Source organism: Trichosurus vulpecula, chromosome X (genome assembly GCF_011100635.1).
Source record: "Trichosurus vulpecula isolate mTriVul1 chromosome X, mTriVul1.pri, whole genome shotgun sequence".
Lineage (NCBI taxonomy): Eukaryota > Metazoa > Chordata > Mammalia > Diprotodontia > Phalangeridae > Trichosurus > Trichosurus vulpecula.
Window position 1 is genome coordinate 48042019 of NC_050582.1, and position 16188 is coordinate 48058206.

The following is a 16188-nucleotide window of genomic DNA, read 5'->3' on the forward strand; positions in this document are numbered from 1 at the left end:
AGCTCAAAAACGTCAATGCTCTACTGAGAAGGTTACATGGAAAATAAAACCTTTTTTTTGAACCTGCCCCTTCTACATTTTGTATGGACACACAGAAATTCAGAAAACGAAGGAGTATTTGTCTCCCCCATCTGCCCTCTCCCCCTCAACCTCTTACTCCCTCTGAAGGAAAAAAAAATCTGTTGATCTCTTCCAGTCGTCAAAACTTTCACACTGCTATTTGGGGAAAATATTGATGGAGTCCAATAGTTGGAATGGTTCACAGGGTAAAATATAAATTCTTTTTGCTCCTTCTCTTGCTAGATGTAAAATGTCAGACTGAGTCATTTCTCTAAATTCTGGAGGAAAGTAAGGGAGTATTTGGGGACTCCAGACTCAGGCAATGTGGCATCCAGACCAGTGGGAATGATAGGTCAGTGCCTGGCAGATGGCATCATGAGTTGGAGAGGCTACCGGCAGATGGACTTGACAATTTGGGCAAAGCAAATGAGCTTTTGGCTACTGATGCAAAGCACCAGGAATGCAGTGAAGGAGTTGACTCCTTTCTATTAATGATGCCAACTTGGAAATAGCAGATGATATGTTCACAATGAGACATATGGAAGATGGGGAAGTGACACGTTTTCTTTGGTATGGCAGGGGAAAGGCAGCTAATGAAAGGAGATAATGCTTGGGGAATTTGGGGTTTAAACATATATACCTTCTGTGCATATGCTTTTGTGTGTGTGTGTGTGTGTGTGCGTGTGTGTGTGTATGGAAGGATGTTTAGCCATACCCTGTCAAATTTTACCAAGTTTTATAGGAATAATGTCATTTTATATGATGCCAGTTTTAAAACTGACCTTTAAACCATACATGAAATAGGAAAGCAAACTCAAATTACAGAAGTGAAACAAGTTATAATTGTACCAAATTATATATGCATTTTGTAACTGTAGAGGAGTAATATTTTTATATCTGTCTCAATAACCACTGTCTCCTATCCATTAATCAACATATATTTTAATGATAATGTTCTATCCTGCTTGGGAGAAGTTCATGTTACTGACGACCCACTGATAGAACATATCCTTCGTAATTTTTTCTAGTAGTGACAGAGAATTTGCAGTAACGCACCCATACTTGCTTACTCTCTGGTGTTTTATGAAAATGTGTGTATGTATATGTGTATGCGTATGTTGCAAATTTCTGAGATTATAGGGTTATGGTTTAGTTATAGAATAGAGAGAACCTAACTGGATAAAGAAGATAAATCTGGCAAGAATGTGAAGGTTGGACAGGAGGAAACAGAGGGTGGAGATGTTAGGAGTTAGGAGTCTGTTAGGAGTCTAATCCTGAAGAATTGCTGCTGGGCCCAGAGAGGCTAGAGTACTGCACCATTCTCTGTTCTTGATGATGGCACGTGAATTGGACTAGGTACTTCCTGAGAAGTCTGTCCACTCATGGCTCCCTGCTCTCATATTCTTAAGGTCATTAAACATTCAGCCTGATACTCCTGGGATGAATTTACTTGTAGTTTAAGTTATGACTCACATCTAGGGTCTCCCCCAAAGCAAGCAAATAGAAGGTACTCAATAACCTACTCAGTAAAAGTACAGTATTGATCAAGCATGGGACAGGTAAGATATTTCTATATACAAAAAGAAATCCCTAACATAAAACAGCCCCAAGTGCTGATTTGATAATAACAAACTCAAAACACGATTAAGTTATTTCTAACTACTGCCACAGTGTTGTGGCTGAAAAGCTTATCCTGAAACCTTACCATTGCAGAAAGCAGTTTGCAGGACTTCTCAGTACTGCCCCAAATTCCAGTATATATGTGTCTTTTGGTAAATGACCAATGGTCTTTGTCAATGACCATCTTCTTCACTGGCCAGAAACTTCCCTCACCACTAGGCTTTCCAAATCCTAGGGGAACCCAAGGACTCTGGACCTCTCTAATTCATGAGTTCACCTCCAAGCCTGGGTACTTCTGCCCTGAAAGCAATGTTAGGTCATCCCTTCAGGAAAGGAGGCACAAGTGGAGAAAGGCAGCTAGGGGCCTAGGTGCAAGCTCACCCTGTTAAGTCCATGCTTGACATGGACAGAAAGGATGATACCCATCTCCCCACTCCCCTTCAGGGAATCTAGAGACAGAGAGCACTACTTGTCACATAGGGGAGTCAGAGTAAAAGGCCGAGTTGGATGTCGTTTCTTCTTGTAACTGATAATAACAATAAGTAGCATTTATATCATGTTTTAAGATTTTCAAAGCACTTTACAAATATTGACTCATTTTATCCTCCTAACAACCTTAGGAGGTAGGGGCTGTTACTATTCCCATTTACAGGTGAGAAAACTGAGCCTGATAGAAGTTTAGTAACTTGCCCAGGGTCACACACCTGCTAAGTGCCTGATGCTACACTTGAGCTCAAATCTTTATGATTCCAGGTGCAGTGCACCCCCCCTATGTACTACTCCACTTAGTTGCCACCCTAGTTGCTGATGAAGGTTTTCTTCCCTTCCCCTAGCACCACCAAAACCCATCCCCCAACCCCTATCACATTGTCAGCAGGTTTCAGGGAAGGGCCAAGAAAATCCTCAGGGCTTGCCACATTATACCAAGATGCCATGTCTTCCTGTGGCTGGGCCACCACGTGGCTAGAGGACTGTAGACCAGAAACAGGAAAGAGAAATTGTAAGCATGCCCTATGTGATGGTCCCCAATCCTGGAGGCTACTACAGGGCTGCTGGTGTGTTAATGATGCCCTATACAAACATTATAGCAATAGGAATAGTGAGAAGATGAATGTAGGTGAGACTTCAGAGGGAGAATAGAATTTGGTTACCTCAATAAGTGAGGCTTCTTAGAAGTACTCTGAAACAGGAATCTTAGACCATCACTGGTGAGTTGCTCTTCCTCAAACAAATATATCTTGGTATATTCTGCAGTCCTTTGGCCCTTGATTCAAATGAATACTAAATTGAACTAACTAGCCATTGTAAAGATGAACAAGGTACAGATGAGTGTGATACACCTAAAACAAATGTGAAATAGGAATTTGACACCATTGCTCTGAACAATTAGATAACTTACATCAGATAAATATATTCAGTGAAACCAGGCAGAAAAACCTAGCCATAGCATCTTCCTCCTCTCCCTCCCCCTTTCCCTTCTCTTCACCCTCCCCTCCATTTTTCATAAGAGGTTAACCTTTGAGTCAGGGCCAAGGTGAGGAACAGACGCTGCCAGATGGAGATAAGTATTTAAGGCCCCCAGGTGCTCTCCTCTGTGCTGGTGATCTGTCTCTGTGTATCTCATCCTAGCCTAAGAACCTGACCTTCATTGCTGACTGCTCCCTTTGCTGGAGAGTATTCCTTCCATGTTCTTGACCCTGCGTTTGTGGGGTAAGACCCCTTCCCCTGACAGCTAGCCCTGGTAGGGTAGTAAATTATGGATTATTTTGGCATAGAGCTTCAGTCCCAGTTGAGGGGGCCTATGTACTTGTTGCCTTCTCAGCTTCTAACCCCTTGGAGCCATACCTTCTATAGCAAGAAAAATAGTCTGTTGTAGTATATGACCACACTAAAGTCCAGTGGCAGCCCCTGTACACGGATCTGTTTTATGGCTTAGGCTCATAGGTTTTGGAGCTGGAATGGAACCAAAAGACCATGTAGTCTAACCCTCCATCCTTGTATAGATCTGGAAACTGAGGTTCAAAGATAGGAAATGATTTCTTGGGCCATTTTGTTTTTGAAAACCTTTGTTGAACAAAGTAATAGAACTTGTCCCTTCTTATTCACGGATTTTGAGACTGAGGTAAATGTAAGGTTAGTGCATCCTTGGCCGTTTCAAAATCTGTGGCAGGGCCACACGCAGATCATAGAATCTTTGATTTCCATCCAATTTTCCAGCTTCAAGAGTTTATCTGGTGAATTATTTGGCAGGATCCTTGTAGTCACCTATTAGAAAATGTTAAAGTGCAATATTTTTGTTAAAAACAACAAAATCTACATCAGTTTCCTATTCTTCTGTATCTGGCTCAGGTACTGGAAAGGCTCTAATCACTAGCCTGCCAGCTCCATACCATGCAGCCCTCAACCGTTCTCCTCTTCCCCCTCCTTTCCAACTCTAAATCCCCTTTATGTGTGGTTGGCACCCATTAGAACATAAGATCCTTGAGGACAGGAACTGTTTTGCTTGCTTGTTTTTGTAATGCCAACATTTGGCATAGTGCCTGTGAGAAGTGCTTAATAAATGTTATTTTATTTATCTGGTTCATTGAGTGCTTCTTGAAAGACATAGAAAACAATCACATGCTTTTCATCTCATATTTTCATTGCTCTCTGGAACTTTTATTCCCAGGGCTTCAGCCAGGTTAGCATCAATTTGATTATTTTTAACTCCTGCAAAATCATCATATCTGTGACATCTTAACATGGTCACTGCTGTTGGCTGACTCAAGGTCTAGGCACATGCTTTGCCCATATTGACAATAGGCAAGATAAAGTGAGTGAAAAATGCCAAGGAGGGAGCAGAAGAGGACTTCACCAAGTCCAAATCCCTGGATTTCTCAATGGGATTTCCTAAGTACAGCTTAAGAAAAGGGACGTGTGAAGTATTGAAAAAATCAGATCAGGAACAACAGGTGCTTTGTTATGCTAGGGTAAAGGAACCATGGAAGAGACAACACGGTCAGAGAGTACTGTAGAACAGGTGGCGACAGAGGAGTGCCCTTATTTGGTGAAGGATCTCCAGAAATGACCTGTTTGTCAGCTGGCTTCACCTACCCAAGACTGCTGAGCCTCAGCTAGCAATGGCCGTATTCTCCTGGCACGATAATTAGAAAACAGCACAAGAAAGAGTTTGAAGTACTCAGAATAAAACTTCAAATATAATTCAGTCCTATTGACCAATATCTTCCCTTTCAAAATTTCATGATGCTATGAAAAGGGAGACAGTGTGGTATAGGGGAAAGAAAATTGATTCAGGAGTCAGAGGACCTCTGTTTAACTCTCCCTCTGATACTTGCCTTTATCACCTTGGGCAAGATACTTCATCTCCTAAGGCCTTCTGATAGGTCATTTAAATTTTTTAAAAAGTATTGTAAATTTTTTTTAATTTCAAATTTACTTTTTTAGTTAAAGTATTGAACTTATTGGCTCCCAGGATTCCTTCTAGCTCCATACCTCTTGTAACAGAACTAGGAGGGTTACTCCATTTACAATAGATGTCCTGTGGAAGGGAGTTGGAAGGGAGTTTCAGCTTTTAATAGAAGTCTATGGGACTAAGGTGATTAAGGACATGGAAGGGGCCTTTCAAATGAGATACTCTCCTATTCTTTAATGCCTCTTCTCTTAGGAAACCCTGAGGGTCTTCTCCTCCCACTTTAATTTTTTTTTATTAAAGGGGCCATCCTTTGACTCACTTCTTAAAGAGGCCTATTCACTGAATGGGTTTTACCTTACTTAAAGTAAGAACCTGAAAAGGCCTTAGCCTAAAAGGGCCAGGTTCTCCCATTGCATCCTGGGCCATCTCCAGTTGTCCCGATGAATATCTGGCCACTGGACCCAGATGGCTCTGGAAGAGAAAGTGAGGCTGGTGACCTTGCACAGCCTTCCCTCACTCAAATCAAAGTCAACTACAAGTCATGTCATCATTTCCCTAATGTCATGGTCCTCTTCGAAAACAAAGGACAAACACACAGTGCCCCTTTACATGAAGCTAGTCAGGAAGAGTAGAATTTTTTTCAGGAGACCAATCAAGAGAAAGCACATGGGACATGATGAAAAGGATAGCAAAGTTCTAGTGAGGCAAGACATAGTGATCCCCAGGTAAAGAGTAGGGAGCTGCCTCTGACCTTCACACATTGGCCTTCAGCACTCTACACTAATCACTTCAGACACTGAATAATACATTTTACAGCCAGGCCATGTTAGTGAGATCTTTCCTAAACCAATAATGTCCTCAGAGGGGAGAGGATTCTGGGAAGATGGTGGAGTAGGTCAGAAAATTCCAAGCTTTCAAGATTTCCCCCCACAAAAGAGTTAAAATAGCACCTTAGGGCAAACAAAGTGTGGGTGGAGACAAAGAAGAATAGGGGCACAACCAGGATCTTCCTGGGACAGTTTGAGAAGATCTGAAGAAAAATCCCAGCACCAGGTTTGGTCCCAGCTAGGAGTAAACACCTCCAGGCCAGGTATTGTTTTAACAAAAAATAGGCAAGCTGGTTAAACAACTAGCCCCAAGCCCTGGGGTTAGTTGGTTTGAGAGGCTGCCTCAGCCCCAGCCATGGGAGTCATGTGTTTGAGCCCAGGAAGATTGTGAGAACCCTTGCTGATGAGGAACACCAGACCCAGCTGTGCTGTGAAGAGTGGCAGGGGTGAGAAGGAACCAGCACACACCAGATGAGTGCAGAAGCAGTGGGGCAGAAAGCACCCAGCTGTGGGCATTTACAGGAGGTTGGAGGTTTGGCTTTGGTTCCAGGCTAGAGAGGAGAACTGAAGATCTGGGGCAAGAGGCACCATTTCCAATACCCCAGGGCTAGAAGTGATGACAAAAATCAAGTTATTACCAAAAAAAATGCACAGCAAAGAAGAAAGAATCCAACCATAGAAACCTATTATGGGAATAGAGATGACCGGGGTTCATTTTCAGAGGAGGATATTGAAGTAAAGAAACCCCCAAAGAGCAATGTCAAATGGTCAGTTGCCCAAAAAAAGAATTTATAGAAGATATTTAAAAAGACTTTAAAATCAAATCATAGAGATTGAGCAAAAACTAAAAAATAATCCAAGAAAAACAAGAAGGTTATGAAAGGAAAGTCAACCAATTAGAAAAGGAGATCCAGAATCTCAAGGAGGAAAATGACACCTTGAAAGTTAGAATTGGGCAAAGTGAAGCCAGTGAAATTATAAGAGATCAAGAAATAATGAAACAAAACATGAATAATGAAAAAATAGAAGAGAAAGTGAAACATCTTATAGGAAAAACAACCGATTTGGAAAATAGATCAAGAAGAGAAAAATATAAAAATAATTGGAGTAACTGAAAGTTATAATCAGAAAATGAATCTTGATACAATAATACAAGAAATAATTAAAGCAAATTGTCCAGAAGCATTAGAACAAAGCAGAGAAGTAGAAATAGAAAAAAAATCAATTGAACACAACTTAAAAGAGATTCTATGAGTTAAACTCATAGGAATATCATAGTCAAGTACCAAAACCCCCAGCTCAAGGATAAAATATTAAAAGCATCAAGATTAAAACAATTTAAGTATGATGGTGCCACAATTAGAATTACACAAGACCTAGCAGCAGAGAGATTAAAGGACCACAAGTCTTGGAACACCACATATTGAATAACAAAAGACCTGGGGCTCCGGCCGAAAATGTCATACCCTTCAAATTTAAGTATTATCTTGAATGAAAAAAATGGACATTTGACAAACCCTCAGACTTTCAAGACTTTGTTAAAAAAATCCTCAACTTAATAGAAGATTCAACATACAAGAACTAAGACAAACATAAGGTACGTACCAAAGACCGACTATAAGGGATTCATTAGAATAGACTGTTTACCTTTCATATAACATAAAATGTATGTCTGAGATTCTTATTAATAATTGTCAAGCTCATAAGAAAGAGGGGGATAAACATATGATATGAATTTTAAAAGTGAAACTATTTAGAAACAGCTAAAAAGAGTGACTATTTTATACAAAAGAGGTCCAAGAGGAAGACAGGATATTTAGTATTTAGATGGGGGAGGAGGGCTGGTAGTTCTGGTAACCTATTTTTGTGGGGAATGGGTTTAAGAGGGAACAATACATATATATTTAGAAGAGTATAAAAGTCTTCTAAATTTAAAAGAAATAAAATGGTAGGGGTATAGTGAGGGGAGAGAGGACAAGGGAGGGATTTTTAGAGGGGAGAATGAAAGAATAGGTAAAAGGGGTTATAGAAGGGTGTTTAGATTTGTGGGAATGGAAGGATAGGGGAGGGATCCTTGGAGGGGGGTAGGCAAGTAATTGCAGGGCAAGGTAATCAGTCAAGTAAAGTAAAGGAATGAGGAGAGATAGGAAACAAGAAATATGCACAAATCAAAAAACAAAGATTAGGGGTAGAGTATGTTTCGGAAAGTATATGTCTATATATGTATGTACATATATATATATATATATATATATATGTATGTATGTACATATATATATATATGTGTGTGTGTATGTATATATCTATAGCTATAGAGTAACATATCTAAACTTTCTTGTAGCCTTGGGGGGTGGGGTGGGGGGAGGGGAAAAAAGAACAAAGTAAAAAAGTGCACAGCACAGAATGAAAGAAAACTCACAAGGAAGCAAAGAAAAGATGGACAATTCTGAAAACAACATGTATTATTTATTTTATTGGCTTTCTTGAAATGAAAATCTATTGTTATGTATTTTGAATCCTCTCTTACGTTCTGCTATGCACACGACATGCTTTTTTCCCTTTCTTTGTATTTAAGTTTCAATATTTAAGTTTATGATATGATTTGTTTTTTTCTCTATTCTGTATTTGTGTTCTGGCCTTTGAGTCCAAAATAAAATTGAAAAAAAAATAATGTCCTGAGAACCAGTAAACCAAAAACTGCAAATAAGGCACATGAAATGATTCCCTGAATAATTAGTGACCAATTAATGGTTGAGATTTAAATTTCACGATCTCATTATAGTATATATGCCAAGGATCAGATTAATAAGGAAAGAGTGTATCTGTCATCAACCCATTTATTTTTTCTTAAACTCTCAACAGTGACAGCAACTCTCACCCTGTTTTCTGCTGTCTTCTCCTATGGGTTGATGTCTCTTGGTTCTTATGAACTTTGTTATATGAAATTGTATACTCATGTTAAATATTACTGGCAGTGCATTCACTAATGAGCCTCTACTGAACTTGTTTTGGCTGGCTGGTGAGATGAGTAATGAATAATATTAGTGTCTCACAAATGATTTTAATATCATCGAAAATTACATATATACATATATTTGATAAAATAGATATAAATAAGTAGTGGCATACACCCAATTAACCATTTTAAAAGTAAGTGAGGGGAGAGGATAGGGAGGGGATGAAGTAAAATTTAAAAACATATAAAGTATTTCTTGCCAAGAAATCCTCATTGTTTTGTTAGCTGAATCCTCTTCAGGTTTCATATTTTTGTTTACCAAGCTGAAGACTTGTAGATTAAATTTACACATAGTAAAAAAAATGAGTTTATCATTTCTTTCAAAAACACTTGTAGAAGTTTCCATTAGGTAAAACTATAGCCTTGACCTTTAAGAGACTATTCTTTTCAAATGGTTTCAACCTTCAACCTTCTCCACTAATTACTCCTGAGAATCTTTCTCCAAGAACTTTTCCCAACTAAGCTCGAGGACGACATTTCCTCTTGATTTTAAGATGTTTCTACCAGAGCATCCTATTGGCACCTCAAACTCAACATGTCTACAACCAAACTCATCTTCTTCCAAAATTCCCCATCTACCTGATGGGACTGTTTGTGTTCATGTTAGTCATCCTGGGATGAAATCTGTCTCAGAATAGGCTTTGACTCCATTCTCTCCCTTTGCTTCTCTCCCCATCTAACTGGTTGCTGTCTTGGTGTTTCTACTCCTAAAATCTTTCCCATCCTTTTTTCTCCATTTTTACCATCTCCATTCTACTTTAGTCTCTCATTACCTCTTGCCTATTGTCCTATTGTAATGGCCTCCTGATTTGGCTATTTGACTCTGGTTTCTTCCTCCTAGAATCTATCTTCCACGCAGCTTCACCTCTTTTATCCTGTCACCCATCCTTCTTAAAACCTTCTATTGAGAGAATTCTGGGAAGATGGTGAAGCAGGTCAGAAAATTCCAAGCTCTCAAAATTTTCCCCCACAAAAGAGATAAAATGGCACCTTAGGGCAGTGGGTAAAAATAAATAAGAATGGGGCAAAACAGGGGTCTTCCTGGGACTATTTGAGAAGATCAGAAAGAAAATCTCTGAACAAGGTTTGGTCCCATGAAGAGTAAACACCTCCAGGGTAGGGTCTGCTTTAAGAACAAGCAGCAACACCTGGGGTTAGTTGGTTTGAGAGGCTACCTTGGCCCCAGCCACAGGAACCCCCCCCCCCCATAGTGAGTGAAGTTGAGCACCTGAGCTCTGGAAGAAGATGGAGGGAATCTCTGCTGACAAGGAACTCCAGACTCAGCTGTGCTCTGAAGAGTGGTGGGGGTGAGAAGGGAAGAGCACACACCTGATGAGTGCAGAAGCAGTGAGGCAAAAATTCCCTGGCTGTGGGCACTTACAAGAGTTTGAAAGTTTGGCTTTGGTTACAGACTAGAGGAGAGAACTGAAGATCTGGGGCAGGAGGCACCATTCCCCCATACCCCACTGTTAGACATGTTTACAAAAATTAATCTATTACCATAAAAAATGCACAGGCAAAGGAGAAAGAATCCAACCATAGAAAGCTATTCTGGGAATTCATCTTCAAAGGAAAAACCAAAAAAATAATAATCCAAGAAAAACAAGAATATTATAAAAGGAAAGTCAACCAATTAGAAAAGGAGAGCCAGAACCTTAAGGAGGAAAATGACACCTTGAAAGTTAGAATTGGGCAAGGCAAAGCCAGTGAAATTATAAGAGATCAAGAAATAATTAAACAAAACATGAATAATAAAAAATAGAAAAGAAAGTGAAACATTAAAAAAACAACAGTTCTGAAGAATAGATGAAGAAGAGAAAACATAAAAATAATTGGACTAAGTGAAAGCTATGATCAAAAAAAGAATCTTGATACAATAATATAAGAAATAATTGTCCTGAAGCATTAGAACAAGGGGGGAAGAAGAAATTGAAAACACTCATTGATCACCACTTGAAAGAGATCCTGTGAGGAAAACTCATAGGAATATTATAGTCAAACTCTGAAACCCCCAGTTCAAGGATAAAATATTAAAAGCAACAAGAATAAAATAGGGCATAATAACAACCACGCAAGATCTTGTAGTGGAGACATTAAAGGACCACAGGTCTTGGAACACTACAAATCAAAAAGCAAAAGAACTGGGGCTCTGGCTAAAAGTATACTCAGCAAAGTTAAGCATAATCATGAATGAAAAAATGGACATTTCATCAACTGCCATATTTTCAAGACTTTGTTTGAAAAACAAAACAAAAAAAACCCTGAACATAATAAAAGATTTGACATACAAGAGCTAAGAGAAACATAAGGTACATAGCAAAGACTGATTACAAAGGATTCAATGAGGACAGACTGTTTACTTTTTATATGTGAAAATGCAAAACATATCTAAGATTCTTATTAATAATTCAGTAGCTCATAAGAAAGATTGGAGTAAGTCTGAGTGTGATATGAATTTAAAAAATAAAATCATGTAGAAACAGCTAAAAAGAGTAACTATTTTATACAAATGAGGTGCAAGAGGAAGAATATATGCAGAGGAATTAGATGGGGGAGTAGGGCTGGTAGTTCTGGTAACCTACTTTCATTGGGAATGGGTTTAAGAGGGAACAATGCGCACACACACACACACACACACACACACATATATGAGAGTATAAAAGTCTTCTAAATTCAGAAGAAATAAAACAGTAGGGGCATAGGGAGGAAGGAGAGGACAAGGAAAGAATCTCTAGAGGGGATGGAGAAGTAATAGCTTATAGGGGGCTATGGAAGGGTGTTTAGATTTATGGGAATAGGAGGATAGGGGAGGCATCCTTGGAGGGAATAGGCAAGTAATAGGAGGGCAGGGAAGCAGGTAGAAGTAAAATAGGAGAGGCAGGAGGGATAGGAAATGAGATATGCACAAGCATAAAAACAAAGATCAGGAGTAGAATTTGTTCAGGAAAGTAAATGTCCATAGATATATATGTGTGTGTGTGTGTGTGTGTGTATATATATATATATATATATATATATATATATATATATATATATATATATATGTATATATATATGTGTGTGTGTGTGTGTGTGTGTGTGTGTGTGTGTCTGTGTGTGTATACATACACACACACACACATATCTATGCACATGCACACACATATCCACACTTAATTGTAGCCTTCTGGGAAGGGGTGGGGAGGGGAAAAAAGAACAAAGTAGAAAAGTGCAGAGCAGAGAACAAAAGAGAACCTACAAGGAAACAAAGAAAAGATGGAGAATTCACAACACAATGTGTAGTATTTATTATACAGGCCTTCTTGAAATGAAAATTTATTGTTACATATTTTGAATCCTCTCTTATGTTCTGCTATGCACATGATACGCTTCTTTTCCTTTCTTACTTTGTATTTAAGTTCCAATACCTAAGTTCTTGATATGTTTTTGTTTCTTTTCTCTATTCTGTATTTGTGTTCTGGTGTTTGAATCTAAAACAAAATTTTTTAAAAGTTTTAAAAAAAATCTTCCATTGATCCTTTCCTGTCTGTTAAACATAGCCAATATTCTTTAGTATAGCGTTCAAGGACTCCACAGTTTGTCCCCATCTAAACATTTTCAGCCTAATTTTCCATCTCTCCCCTATGAATACCTTTTGCCTTAGGTCAACAGGACTACTTGCTGTTCTCCAAACATGGCCCCTGCTTTCCTGCCCCTGTGTCTTTCTTCATGCCTTTTCCCCTTCCTTATATGCCCCCAGCCCAGATTTGCCTGTCTACTTCTTAACCTTCCTTTAAGATCCAGCTCCTCCTCGTAGCCTACTTTCATTTCTAGAGTCAAAATCTGCCTTTCCTTCCTCTAAACTCCTCTAGATGATCATACCTCCATACTGTGTTTTCACATCTTCTCAATATTAAAGCTTTTTGTGCTTTGTTTGTGGATAAGATCCATGAAGGCAGGCATTGAATTCTATTCTTTGTAGAGCCTATGGTCCAACAATCCAAGCTCTGAGCTTCTGTTAATTGGATTCAGTCTTGGAAATGAGAATCCCCTCAGAAATCACTCTCTTCAGCTCATTTTGACCCATCTATATTTCCCTGGGACCCTCAGAATGTAAATCATGTCTAGGCCTCTAACAAATGTGACTTAAAGGGCCCCAGATTCTATGCAAGCACTCAAGTTAACAAGATCGTGTATGGAAAGACATTATTTCACTGCATAGTTATAATACATAAAAACACAAAAGATTTTACAGGAGCGCATAACAATCCAGTTGGCTTTCTTCCCTTCTGGTGAATCACACTCTCCATCCTGGCGATCAGTAAAGATCTCCTGCTTCATAGGACTAACCTGAGAAGGGAAATAGATTTGAGGTTGCTCATTCAGGTGAGTCTGACTTTGCTTAGGATGCCTAGCCCAGGATCTTACACCTAGGAGGCACTCAACACTGAAAATTTTTGAAGAATAAAGGGATAAGTATTGAATGATCACATAAAGCAATGTATGTGGCGGTGCTTCTAAAACTGTAAAGAATTATAAAAAAAATGTGATGGCATTATGCGGTAGATCCTGTATCTTGCCAAAGTGGTAAATGCCTTTGGGTTTGGGAAAATTGGGAAGCTTGATTTTCCCTGTGTTACAATGGGAGCAGCCTAAAGTCTCAGAAGGTAATATGTGGAATTATTTTATTTCCTTTCAGGAAAAATGGTGTGGATAAAAGAGCATTGGAGCCATAGTCAGAGGATGTGGCTTTAATCTAGCTCTGTATATTACTATCTAGATGACATTGGGAAAGTCAGGTTTTCTCTCTGGATTTCAGTCCCTTCATCTGTAAAATGAGAACTGTGGATTTAATGATCTCTGAGGTCCCTTCCAGCTCTAGGTCCCATGATTCAAAGCATCAAAATGTGCTACTTAAAAAAAAAAAACACCAACAAGCATACAAAGATATGGGCTATGCTTGGATCAATTAAAGTAATTTTTTTTTTAGAGCTGAAAATTTTTTTTATTTTTTTAAATTTATTTAACATATTTAGTTTTCAGCATTTAATACAAAAAGGAAATTGGTTTAGTGCTTTAGACATGGCGAGTTATCCAAACTACTCTGTGCCATCCTCCATGGAAACAAAGCAAAACCTAAAGTTAAACTGTTTATTAAAAATAAAATACCTAGCTTTCTTGCAGTATTTTATGAGAACACAGGCAAGGGAGAGACCAACTAACAATGTTTACTACTGAATATATAATTTCCATCAGAATTTAAAAGCCTGAAAAAAACATAAAAAGGAGAAATAAAATTAATAAATGCAACACCTTTAATTAGACTAAAAAGTCAAAATGTTCTTTTAGCATTTATCCCAGACATTCATTATTTTTACAGTGCGAAAGAATTCAAATTTCATACCTTTAAGCTGATTAAAAGAGAGGCTCCTCATTCAATTTCATGAAACTGCCCAATTTACAGAGAATTTGGGTATTAAAATTTACTGTACATGACAACTAGTCTCATTTTCAGAATGCAGTCTACCACCTCCATGTGATTAGATTTCTTATTATAAGCTCTGAAAAGGTTAATGAATACCTTAGCAAAGCAGCTCCGGTTCTCTAATTGGGTGTAATAAGTAGATATGGTGATGGACTCCTTTGTTAATGTAATTGTAGTGCATATCTGCAATGTGTTATAAAAACAGCATAGTGAGAGGTCTAAAGAGAAATAAGGGCTCATAAGTTCAGGGTTTGCAAATATGCTATAGAAATTGTTTCATTTCTTATCTGATGTAAACAGGCAACAAATAAAGTCTTATGGTGTTATTTGTTTAATAACTGCACGGGTATAGCCTAGAAGCAATTACTCCTTTTTCTTTTTGAATCTGTAAACAAAGGTAGAGTGGTCTTGCAACATGAATCCTTATCATTTCTCCCCACCGAGTTGCTTTATTATTTCAACCCCCCCCAAACAAATGTGGTCTATGCATGTTTGCCTATGCTGTTCCCTTTCCAGGGATGCCCTTCTTCTGTACCCAACATATCACTTATATATCTCCAATCTTGGCTCAAAGCTCCCCTCCTTTAAGAAGTGTCTTTCTTCGTTGAGCCCACCTGAAGCTGAGATCTTTTATTCTGTGCTCCTTGGCATTTACATATAGCTTGTTCTTAAATTGCTTCTATTCCTTAGGTGTTCCTTCTGGATTTGTCTAACCTCACCCAGAGAATCACGGTGCTTTAAAGTTGGAAGAGACCTCTCCATCTAGCCTGACTCATACCTAAAAGGATTCCTCTCTATAATAGGCCTGACCTGCTCACCTCTCTCTGTTGGAAGACCTCCAGTGAGGAAGACTCCTCTTTATCCCTTTCAGTCCCCCATGTTGCCCATTCCACTTTTGGACAGCTCCAGTAGTTAGGAAAATTTTCCCTGCAAAGCCAACCTCACTCTTCCTCATTTCAGATTCCCTTGCTCCTGGTTCCACCCTCTGGGACCAAGTAGAACCAATCTAATGCTCCTTCTACTGGATGACCCTTCTTCAAATACTTGAAGACAGTTCTCCTGTGCCCCTGGAAATCTTCCCTTTTTGGGTTTAATGTCTCCATTTCCTTCCATGGTTCCTCATGTGCCAGGGACTCAAGGCTCTCTCTTCACTATCCTAGCCAAGCAGATGTTGGATCCACCATGTTGGCATGGCATAGCTCCCATGGCTGCCTGCTCAGCATTGCCTCTCCTACATGTCATGTCTCTGCAGGCACACAGCTCTCACAACTTGCACACGTGCTATTTGTTGCCCTTCCATTCCACTATCCTTTTTATTACTACCCCATCACCTGCAGGCTTCCTTAGCCCCCATCAAATGACAGTTTCTGGTCCCAGCACCATCTTTTCAATGTCCTTTCCTCATCCAAGGCTCTGTACAATTCTGTAATCCAATTCAACCTAACAGGTACTTATTAAGCATCTGCTATATACAAATTCCCCTTGAGGTATAAAGAACAAACCAAAAATTCTCACTCATCAGTGTGTTTATTATGTTCTGTTGTAGGGATAGAACATATAAACAGATAGGTATATGCATGATAAATTCAGGAGGGAATGAGGACTAACAGGTGGGTTGATCAGAAAAGGCTTTCCATAGGGGGTGACAGATGAGTTGAGCCTTGAAAGAAGGAAGGCAGACAGTGGTTTCAAGATTTGAAGGTGAAGAGAGCATTCTGAGCATGGCCAGAGAGATGGGAGAGACAATGGTGAGCTCGAAGAATAACAAGTGGACTAGCTTCACTGGAAT